The sequence below is a fragment of the Aedes aegypti genome, chromosome 3 (genome assembly GCF_002204515.2).
Source record: "Aedes aegypti strain LVP_AGWG chromosome 3, AaegL5.0 Primary Assembly, whole genome shotgun sequence".
Taxonomy (NCBI): Eukaryota; Metazoa; Arthropoda; class Insecta; order Diptera; family Culicidae; genus Aedes; species Aedes aegypti.
The window spans coordinates 213,504,535-213,517,373 of NC_035109.1; positions in this window are offsets into that span (position 1 = coordinate 213,504,535).

Below are 12,839 nucleotides of genomic sequence, written 5' to 3' on the forward strand. Positions count from 1 at the left end.
TCAGCACGAGTTGTACATTTATCCAACAAGGCTCGCCGAGTTGGATGAATACGACGAGTGCTGAAAAAATCCGGTTTTGCAACGAGTTGCATACAACATTTTTTGCTATTACGAAAAAATACCGTTTCATTCGGATTGATTCTACGATCACAAACATGCTTCAAAAAAACCCACGTGGACGTACATGCATAGTAAGACTCAATCAATGTTGCTGAACAACGATCGGAAACGCGAGGCACGATGAATTTTCGTAGGCATCAAAACAGAATCTGCGAATAAACACAAACAATCGTTCGGGCGCTTCATTCGTTCGGGTTTCATTTTCGGATCGCTGTTTCTCCCGACGCTATCATCGGGTGATTTTCCATCGTTTGGTAATGTGAACGGTACGATCCACGCTGCCTACTCTTCGCGAAGAACAGGAAAATATTCATTTCGATCATCTTCATGCGGGCTTGCAACAATAACGCTAAACTTGCTCCTCTCAAAAATGAGTGCCGAGCACACAAAATTGGCCTCTTTTCGTGCAGCACAGATTCTGTGCAAAGGGGCTGTACACAGTTTTGTGCAAACGGTGGTATATAAAACTGAATGAGTGAATTGCGCACAGAGGAGGAACGCTTGGAATGCGGAATTCGTTTCCATTTTTGTTTTGTTTCTGAAAACATAAAAAAAAACATTTCTATTTTAAAGATTTTCAGAGATTTTTTCATTTGAATAGCCGAAGCGGAAGCAAATGGGGGGAAAAACTTTCGCATTTGCGACCATCTTCAGGCTATACGCTAGAAAACATCTCAGAAAACTCCCCATCTTACCAACGGCCAACTGTTTGCTGCCACGCGGGATATCATTGACAGTTCCGTTTCCATCGATCTCGGACAGCCGAAGGCCAAAACGTCTGCAACTCACAGAATGAGTGCGACCTACTCAGAATTTTCACTCAGTCAGCCAGTTCTGCAACCAATCCTCATTCTGTGTAGTTTTAACACATGCGCTGCGTAGAGCTGGCTTAGCGTGGAGTGTTTGCTTGACTTTACGAGAACAAGCAATCTTGCAATGAATCACGAGAATGAACAGCGCGTGGATAAATGAATCCTACGAGTGGAAAGGCTTCGCGAACCACTTATCGGTGTGTTCATTTTGCTTCTTCGGCGTTGCATCCGTTCGCTTTTTGCGATGCTCTTCGTGACGCAAAAATGAAAAATGAATTTTGGCGAATGTTGGATCGCGAAGATGCGTCGATCATTGTTCACGAAGAAGATCCATCGCAACCCTGGACTCAATATTTTCCAATCAGGTAGGCTGTGATTCATGCATTCTTCATGACTGTCATAAATTTAAAAAAAAAAAAAAAATAGCCGAAACTTATTGTTCGAGAGAAGCCAGGTAAGATACCGAATGAATTATGAAGTTATTCTTAATTTGCCAAATTGCATACACCTATATCCTGAATCGTGTAGACCCACGCTTCCCAAACTCGGTTTTCGCGGCGCGAAAAAGTGATCCTGCGAACGGTTGGTGCGCCGCGAAAACCGTGTTTGGGAAGCCTTGGTTTAGACCCGGGAGGGAGAAACCGATATGAAATTTCTGCACGGCATGGTGAGCCCAAATTCTGCTGTCACGAACTGTCACTGTGAGCCGGGATCTTAAACAATGGATAAACATGTTAAAAGCACGTAATTGATCAAAACATGTTTTTTTTTCATTTTATCAAAAGTGACAAAAATCGAATAAGAACCAATTCATGTACATTCAAAAGTCTTTAATTCTATTTAAGTAAAAAGCATTGAAATACGCATCATTTCACTTTTTCAAATATAAATGAAAGTTGAATGCATAGAAAACTGTGGCCCTTTTAAAATGTTTGTCTAGAAACGTCGGAGCTGCACAAAAAGCGAAAACTAGCGATTTTCACCTAGCCTGCATTGATTGGCAAGTTGGAGTTATCTTGCAGTTTGGAAATAAGTTGTTTGATTTTTCGTGTGTAGTATCTGTGCCTCCCTTCCAGGTTTAGACGCATTAAGCGTCGGATTTTTTGGGGGTAAAATAGCTTAATTTATTGCCTCATCTACTTTTGCTAGACGATCCTATTCCGAATCAGAAACGTTCACCTGAGTTGGATTTGAATCGATCAACGGATGAAAAATAAAATGTCAATCATTGAAAAAACCAGAGCAATTCGATGAATGGTGAGGATTACCAAATCAGTACTGAAAAGTGCTACTTTTCAGCATCGTTAACAGTGCTGAAAAGTAGTACTTTTCAGCACCTTTTCTTTGATTGAGAAAAGTAGGCTGTTATGTAGACTATCTTCTTGATGAAAAGAAGGCCAATATATAACGGAATTGCAAAAAATATGATTTATGAAATATTTCAGCTTATAACGCTACTTATATCAATAATTCATATGATAGGGAATATATTATTACACGTAATCCATCACAATATTAATTTTTAGAAATGGTAGTTTTTGTTTACTATATCAATACACTTGTATGTTGAAACTAGATAAAATTTACAACATTAAATTTCCCCTGTGCAAAGTATCACGCATGTACTTGAACCTCTATCGTTATATTATTGAAAGCCTTTTCTTTACACTTTACACGTATTTTCCGTAATCTATTTGATTTTTCCACAAACATTTAATTTTTTTCGGTACGGTGTCAAAATCATCAAAAATGGGGGTGAGACTGGGTCAAACAAGAACGATAGTAAATGAAATTGCAAGTCGACGTTTTTGACATTTTACGGTGCCGGTTGTTCTCTTTTTTCATTAAGATGTGTTCAATGCAATGCATTTTGGCAACTTCTCGAACCAGCAACTGTGTTTCGTGCGCAGCAATATCGTAAAATTTTATCAAATGAATTTTTTTTTATTGACTCATATTCCGAACACGTTTTGACTCATATTCCGAACACTTAAGGCCAACAGTGACTTCAAATGATTCTGATTGGCATTAATTGGCTGATATTTGTGTAAATTTTAATTTCTTCGCAAAGTCTAACTATTAGCTGTTGGGTGTACCAATAATAATGTTGATTTAATTAGTTTTAGTGTTGTTTTTACGTAAAAGTATAGAACAACATTTTGATTCAAATGCCGAACACTGTGTTCATTCTGTCTCATATTCCGAACACTTTGATTCAAATTCCGAACAGCAAGAATAAATCGTATTCAAGCGAATAGTTTCGCAAATAAATTTATCTTAGCTTGTTAAAAATGAAATCTAATTTCAACGCATGATTAATTAGAATTTTTAAGTCTCTAGACGACTCGCGTCTAGACAGTGTAGCCGATAGAATTCCAAAATTCCGAACTTGCTAATTGCTCTGCCTTTCACATTTTATTACCTCTACTAAAGGGACGGTACACCGTCTCGACAAAACATAAACATCCGATTCTCGCAGTAGACAATAATAAGGAAAGCCCAGCATCAATCAGGGAACGCACGCGCGTTTACAGGCAGGCACATAGAAGCAAAAGAATAATGTAAATCAGGTAAATGAGATCTTCAATTGGTCGCGTTCGGAAACGTAAGGCGACACGTAACGACAAACTGCGTTTAGGAAAATGCCAGCTTGAAGGTAGCGAAAGAAGTAGGTAAGCATAGGTTAAGAAATTCAATGTATATATAAGACAAAATGTTAGAAATACAATCAGTGTTGTTAGCAAGCTCATCTTGTGAAGATATTTATCCGAAAGTTACTCTGAAGTAGATTCTCTAAGATCCTTCACCAGGCATAGGTTCAAAGTGACGAATACTAGCCCGAAGTTATCAAGGATTATCTGCGGATAAGTAACAAAAGTCCGAACAGAAACAACAATTGGTGACCTCCAGAGAGGATCAGTGCTGAAAGAACTCACGTGCAGAACGGATTTCGGAAAAAAAAATGTCTAAAGCCAAGTATGTCATCAACACCATGGGTAATTGCCGCCTTTGCAAGGAACCTGATGCTAAGGATGATATGATAGCATGCGACGAGTGCATCATGGTTCCATTTTTGCTGTGTCGGGATCACGGAGAAACCCGGCAAGGATGACAAATGGTCTTGTGTCAAATGCAGTGAACATGCTGCATTAGCACAAAAGGTAGAGGAACTAAGTCAGGCTCTTTCCAAATCAGCCATTGGAAATCCTGTGTTGGAAACAAAACCATCAACATCTATGGGAAATACATCGAAAACGTTTACAACGACGTCGATTCCAGTTACTACAGCTATTCATGATAGCATGATGATACATCTGAAGCGTCAAGCATTGCTACAATTACCAACGTTTTCTGGTGCTGCCAAAGATTGGCCGAAATTTAAACAAATTTATGACCAAACAACAAGAGAAGGTATGTTTAGCAATCTGGAAAACTTAACCAGATTACATTCAGTGCTTCAAGGAGCTGCAGCAAGGAGTGTGCAGCAGCTAATGATGGATCCAGCGAATATTCCAAGAATTATCGCAAGATTGGAAGAAAACTTTGGAAAACCAGAAATAATCTACAGCGAGTTGGTTTTCTATATAATGAAGATAAAGAAAGATGCCAACAACTCAGTGATAGAGATATCAGAAGCACTAGAAAATCTAGTGAACAACATGACGGCTTTAAATAAGCCAAATTATCTGCAAGATCATCGTTTAATCGATGACATCGTTGAAAAATTACCACATGGCCTGCAATTGCAATGGGCAGATGTGCTCATAGGAAATGCGAATGCAGCGCAACCTTCATTGGTTGATCTGAGTGACTGGCTGATTATCAAAAGTAAATGCTATCGTGTATTAAAGTCAGTCACGCATAATTACGATCGAAAATTACCAATCAACTTCCATGAAACATCTCATGGAAAATGTATTCTATGTAAGAATCCACATAAGCTATATCAGTGCAACAACTACAAACAATTGAAAGTTGAGGACAAAATTCAGCTTGTTCGATCGAATGATTTATGTTTCAACTGTTTACTTTCGGGTCATCGTTCAATGCAATGCAGAAATACTCGAAGGTGCAACGTGAATGGTTGCACTAGGAAGCATCATGCATCCTTGCATGAATCAAAGCCAATGAAACAATCAAATACGCTAGGTAACAGTGAAAAAAGAACAAAACAGCAACCCATTACACAAGCACCAAAGAAAATTGAGCAAAAATCAACGGACATTGTTGAAAATATAAATCATCACCAGCAATTCAAACGTAAAATCCTGTACCAAACTATTCCGGTAGAGCTAAGCAGTGGTTCTAGGAGCATGAAGACCTTTGCCTTCCTAGATCAAGGTTCATCCTCTACTCTAATTGATCAAGAAGTAGCAAACTATCTGGAATTGCAGGGTAGAACAGAAATAATTACCCTAAATTGGACTCAAAATATAAGCAAAGATGTTGAAAGCAAATATGTGACATTGAAAATCAAAGGAATCACAAATCATCAGTTTACATTAAAAGGAGTTCAAACGATCGAGAACCTGCAATTACCAATACAATCTGTGAACCCACTCATTATTAAGGAACAATGTTTACAATTTAAAGACATCAATATTGAAGGATACGAGAATGCCAAACCAACTATTTTAATTGGCGCAGATAATGCTCATCTTTTGTTACCTCTTGAATGGAAAGGTCAAGGACCATATGCCATAAAAACAAAATTAGGGTGGACTTTGCTCGGAAAAGTGACGGCATCAGCAAATGAAAAAATCTATTCAATGGTTATCGATTCGTATAAAATTGAGAAAATGCTAAATGACTATTTTTCCATTGAGGACCATGGAGTGCAATCGGAGGCCCTCAATAATCTTCCCAAATCCAGGGCTGAGAAACGTGCAGCTGATATAATTGAAAACACATTAAAGTACAGAGATGGCCGATACGAAATTGGATTACTTTGGAAGCAAGACACAATCTGCTTTCCGGATAGTTTTCATTACGCATTGAAAAAACTATCTACGATGGAAAAAGGACTGCTCACTAATCCAGAACTTAAAACTTGGGCAATCAATACTTTCAAGGATTACGAGAGAAAAGGATATATTCGCAAATTAACTCAAGCTGAGCTAGCAGAACCAAATAGACCAACATTTTACCTGCCACATTTCATCGTAATCAACAGAAATAAGCCAAAGCCAAAGCCTCGATTAGTATTTGACGCAGCAGCAGTTGTAAAAGGAACTTCTTTTAATTCCACTTTGTTGAGTGGACCAGATGCGACAACTCCATTGTTTGGAGTGTTATTGCGCTTCCGCGAAGGACAATACGCTGTAAGTGGTGACATCGCAGAAATGTTCCACCAGATCAAAATTATAGAAAAAGATCAACACGCCCAACGATTCTTGTGGCGCGATTGTAATCCAGAAAAGGAACCCGAAGTATTTGTCATGCAAGTTATGACATTTGGATCCACATGTTCACCTTCATGTGCCCAAGCCGTAAAGAACTTTAACGCAAGCAAGTTCACGGAAAAGTATCCAAAGGCAGCTATACTGCCCATAACTGCATATTTGTAACATTCGACAAAAGTAGGCATTGAGTAAATGGGATACCAAGTTTGCATTTTGTTGCAGTATGGGAGGGAACTGATATTTCAAAAAATCACTAAGAATTCAAAAGTGCTTATTTGGGGCTGAAATTTTGTACAACTCATATCACTTATTGGGTGAATAGTCAGAAAAAAATTCTGATAGAAATTTCGTTGCCACTGCATTATGAGGCTCATGTATAATCTCAATGTTACTGTTATGCGGTTACAATTGCCAATGTGACAAAACAACTTGGTATTTTTTTCGAATTTTCTAGAACAATCTCGCAGATTTTAGTAAGTGGATCGAAAGTATTTGTCATTTGATGACTCTCCCCGGTATTAACTCGAAATTATCAAAAATGTCGAATGTGACTGTTATGCAGTTATGGGCAGTATAGCAGTCGTTAAACAACATTATGTTGACGATTACTTGGATAGCTTTGATACGGAAGAAGAAGCTTCTCAAATAACAAATCAAGTGATCGACATTCACGATACGGCCGGATTCTTCATTCGAAACTTCATTTCGAACAGCAGATCAATTACGGAAACCTTACCGAAGGATCGTCAAGAGTAGAAGTCTATGAAATTATTCAGCCAGAAGGAATCTGAGTTTGAAAAGGTTTTGGGAGTCTATTGGAATACGAATAATGACGCAATTGGCTATACAATAAACATGAACAAACTATCCATCGAAGTATTTCGGCAGGAAAATCTACCGAGGAAAAGAGAAGTGCTAGCCTTCGTAGCATCTATTTATGATCCGTTAGGATTAATTGCCAACATCACAATTCATGGAAAAATATTAGTTCAAATGGTGCACAAGGAAACTATAGATTGGGATCAACGAATGTCTGAGCATATGGAACAATATTGGACACATTGGTTAGATTTGATTAAACAAGCTGAAAACTTGTCCATACCAAGACACGTTTCAACACCAGGTGCAAGTGATATTGAGCTTCATACATTTGTTGATGCATCAGAACGTGCTTATGCCGCCTGTATATATGTAAGGAGCAAGAATAAAGATCAAGCAATATCAAAATTACTTTGCGCTAAATCAAAAGTTGCGCCTACGAGAACAAAATCAATTCCAAGATTGGAGTTGGAAGGAGCACTTCTTGGAGCAAGACTATTAAAGCAAGTCAGGGAAGACCTAAGATTGGTACCATCAAAGGTAGTATTATGGACTGATTCTCAAAATGTCCTTTCTTGGATCGCCAGTGATCAGTGGAAGTACAAACAAATAGTTGCTGTAAGAGTTGGAGAAATACTCACCACAACATCAGTAGACCAATGGAGATGGGTGCCATCAAAATCAAATCCTGCTGACGAGGCAACAAAAGAAGTAACAAGAAAATCAATATGGTTCGATGGGCCAGATTTTCTTAGATTACCTGAAGAGCATTGGCCAGCAACCAAGAAGATTACTGAGACAACAGAGGAACTAAAACATGTCGGAGTGCATGCGGAGACCATTTAGCAGCCATTTGAAGAGAGATATTCCAGTTGGAAAAGATTAATTCATCATATGTGCATTCTAAAGAAATTTGTGGAATGGCTACGGAATGATAACATCAAACGTGAAATCACCATGGAAGATCGTACCTACGTAGAAAGAATCATATTTAAAAGGGTACAGTCTGAAGCCTTTGCAGAAGAATTTAAGGATATACATAACAACAAGCCATTATCAAAGAAAAGTAAGCTTTGTCTGGTAAACCCAATCATTGATCAATATGGATTACTACGAGTTAATGGGCGATTAGCAAATTCAACAATTCCAGAGGTACCAAATTTTCAAATTATATTACCCAAAAACATCATGTGACAAATTTAATACTGACAATGTATCATCAAAGATATTGGCATCAAGGCGATAACATAGTTATATACAACTTTTCACTGAATTATTATGTACCAGCTATAAGAAATGCGTTAAATTATGTCAAATCTAAATGTCCGAGATGTATTTTGTTGAAGGCAAAACCGGTATATCCTCAAATGGCCTGTGTTCCTGATTCAAGATTGGAAATTTATGCACCACCATTCACTAATACGGGTGTAGATTATTTTGGACCTCTCGAAGTAAAGGTGCATCGTTCAACTGAGAAACGATGGGGAGTTATATTTACATGTATGACAACTTGAGCAGTACATCTGGAATTAGCAGAAAAACTAGACACAGATTCATTTTTTATGTGTTTCCGGAATTTCCAAAACCGACGCGGGAAAATTGCTCACATGTTTAGCGACAACGGAACGAATTTTGTTGGAGCAGAAAACAAGTTGAAGGAATTAATTCTGGAAATAAATGATCGAATGGGAAAAGGAGTTGCAGCATCCTTGGAAATTAATTGGACGTTTAACCCGCCTGGTGCACCACATTTTGGAGGAGTATGGGAGCGGTTAATTCAGATTATAAAGAATTGCCTATATGAAATGTTGAAGGCTTATCAGAATAGCCATCCATCACCGGACGTATTGAGATCTGCACTCATACAAGCTGAGTTCTTTTTGAACTCAAGGCCATTAACGTATATTCCAGTGGAGAATATTGCAGAGGAAGTATTAACACCCTTTCACTTCTTAATCGGAAGGGCAGGAGAATATGTACCTCCATTTTCACCAAGTCTACAACCATTCGGACCAGGACAGTTGCGAAAGGCTCAACATTATGCAAAGCATTTCTGGGATCAGTGGAAAAAGTTATACTTGCCGACTATTATCAAGAGGTGTAAATGGACTGATAAAATCATTCCGTTAAAAGTTGGAGACATAGTCGTATACATAGAAGATGATCAAAAAGTACCTCAAGGTACATGGAAAAAAGGATTAATTGTTAAAGTTTACCCAGATAAAGATGGACAAGTACGTAAAGCAGATGTCAAGATAGGCAATAAAATAATGCAAAGACGTCCTGCATTCAAATTAGCTCTTCTAAATGTTCAAGAAGAAAAAGAAAATAATTCGGAAATGCAAAACATCCCAGAAACGAGCCAAACAAAACCTCAAAATTCAATACTTTGTGTTACTCAGACTTACAAACGAAAATCGGTTGATATGAGTTTTCCAAACTGGGGCAAGAAGGAAAAAATCGATGAAGGAGAGATCAAAAAGAGACGTAATCAACTGCAAGAAAAAATTTACTCAAATAACACTAAACCATTCACCAACTTCCTATCGCATCGTCACGCAACTAGAAGACCATTCCCGCAGAATTCCCACGAAGAACCATCAGTATTACCTATAGCAAGTGCACCATTAAATGTAGGATCAGAAGAAAATAATACAGAAGCCCAAATACCCTTTAAAGGAATATACCCTTTAATAAAAACTTCTAACAATTCATAATAATGTAAATTTACGAGGTACATTTACAGGGGCAAGAATGTTAAAAATTAAATCTAATTTCAACGCATGATTAATTAGAATTTTTAAGTCTCTAGACGACTCGCGTCTAGACAGTGTAGCCGATAGAATTCCAAAATTCCGAACTTGCTAATTGCTCTGCCTTTCACATTTTATTACCTCTTCTAAAGGGACGGTACACCGTCTCGACAAAACATAAACATCCGATTCTCGCAGTAGACAATAATAAGGAAAGCTCAGCATCAATCAGGGAACGCACGCGCGTTTACAGGCAGGCACATAGAAGCAAAAGAATAATGTAAATCAGGTAAATGAGATCTTCAATTGGTCGCGTTCGGAAACGTAAGGCGACACGTAACGACAAACTGCGTTTAGGAAAATGCCAGCTTGAAGGTAGCGAAAGTAGTAGGTAAGCATAGGTTAAGAAATTCAATGTATATTTAAGACAAAATGTTAGAAATACAATCAGTGTTGTTAGCAAGCTCATCTTGTGAAGATATTTATCCGAAAGTTACTCTGAAGTAGATTCTCTAAGATCCTTCACCAGGCATAGGTTCAAAGTGACGAATACTAGCCCGAAGTTATCAAGGATTATCTGCGGATAAGTAACAAAAGTCCGAACAGAAACAACATAGCTTGTTCTACTGGTCTAAAACTAAAAAATCATCACTACTCCCGCGGTATAAATTATATTGGGAACGTTAAAGTAGAATTGCACTTGACTGCCTGACTTGTTATTTGGTGACATATTTCAGCGAAACATTTCAGCCAAATCGCCATACAAAATTTGAGACAAAATGGTAGACAGCGTACGAAAATACTGATGCAAAGTGATTTCATTGTTTTTCTGTTGAACGGTGATGTTCTTTTAACCGGTAGGTCAATACTTATGTTTATGAATCCCACCTTTTCTGTTTACGTTGGGTTCTTGCTTTTTATAATTTATTTCTACATTATATGAACTCATATGTACACTCAGGCAAATGGACTATCGATAAACATAGGAACCCCTTATGAAAATTCGCCACAAGAAATCGGATTGAAATTCATAAATTTGCCTTATGAAACCAAAATTTGAAAACAAAAAACGTTTACGCGGCCACCTGGAATCGAACCAAGAACCTTGCGATCGATAGGCCCGAGCGTACACCACGCGCCTATCGACGTATTGATGTGGAGTGATGCTAAAACGATACATAAAGCGTTCGTATTGCAATATTCGTTCCACCTTTCATAAGGTAAAATGTATGAAATTCGATAGTCTAGTTCGCTGCGTGTAATGTAACTCATATGTGGGGACCAGATAGCCGTAGCGGTAAACGCGCAGCTATTCAGTATGATCATGCTGAGGGTCGTGAGTTCGAATCCCGCTGGTCGAGGATCTTTTCGTAAAGAAAATTTTCTCGATTCCCAGGGTATAGAGGACCTTCGTACCTGCATGCGTACGATATACATATGCAAAAACGGTCAATCGGCAAAGAGAGCTCTCAGTTAATAACTGTGGAAGTGCTCATAAGAACACTAATCTGAGAAGCAGGCTTTGTCCCAGTTGGGACGTAACGCCAGAAAGAAGAAGAAGAAGAAGAAGATATGTAATCTCACGTTGATGATTATAATAGAGTCATGCCAAGTAATAAATAAATCGTTATGGAATAGCAGTATGAAGTTATATATTTGGTCAGATTAAATTGGAATTCTATAAGATGCAAATTCAAGTCAGATGAAATGACTTCATTAACGATTTCAATCAATTAAGTTTTGCATTATATCCAATTCCAACGAAAATTTTACATTTATACAATTTAAAATGAACATCCTTATATGATCGCTGGTTTGCTGGGCTAACTATTTGCGAAGGTTTAAAATAATCACTGTTTCAGTACACCTTTGGGGAAACTGATTAGACTTTATGGCAATGGGATTGTGACTTTGAAGGCAATTTGAGGGGAAAAACAAAACAATGTGTGTAAACTTGACGATAAATGTTGGGTTTACATATTTTTTCTTATAGCTCTTCAATTTTTTGGTGTAATCCTTCTTTTAATTGGGTATGATAAATACTTGTGAAACATTTTAGATATCTTTTAGCCTTGTTTGCATCGTATTTCATCAATATTTTTCAGCTATGAATGGTTTTGCAATCACATTCTCAAAAACAAATTATTTCAATTATAGTGACCCAATGTCACCCCCTCTGTGGGGTGAGATTGGGTCAATTTTCATTCACTTGTGGTGCCGCTGTGAATAAATATTTTTCTTTAATTTTTTGAACTGTTGTTAATGTACCATCAAAGTACATACACACCAAATTTGAAGTTTATTGGAGTTAAATTGCGATAGTTATTCAATAAATAAATCGTACAAATTCCTTTTTGACCCATTCTCACCCTCAACGACGGTACGATGGTGTCCTGAAATTGAATCTTTCCAGAGGCTTTGCAGACGATGTGGTGCTATTAGTAGTCAGTGAATCAAGAGAGGAGGTGGAGGTACTCACTACCGAGATGATCGCCCACCACACGATAGCTCACCACAAAACCGAAATGGTTATGATCATCAATCGCAAGGTAGTGCCCGCGGTTTGATCTGGAACGAGAGGAGATGAAAGCCATTCTTACTGATGACGTAAACGTTGACATTGTCATCCAACGGTTGTGCAACGACGCGGATAAGTGCAATGCGGTGAACAGGAAAGTAGCACAGATAATGTTGGCTCTACAGCAGAAGTTGGAAGTAGAGCAGCGACATGAAGCGTAGAGATCAGTACTTGGCTTCAGGTCGTCGAAGCGCCAACGAAGCGGAATTCATCCTAGAACCGCAATCGTCAGACCGACTTCGGCACTTGAATGCCAGCCTGAAATTTGACGATATAGCCTTGGGTCGTCGGGGCGCCGATGAACCGGAATCGTTGGACCGACCTCGGCACCCGACAAGCCAGCCGACGAAGACTG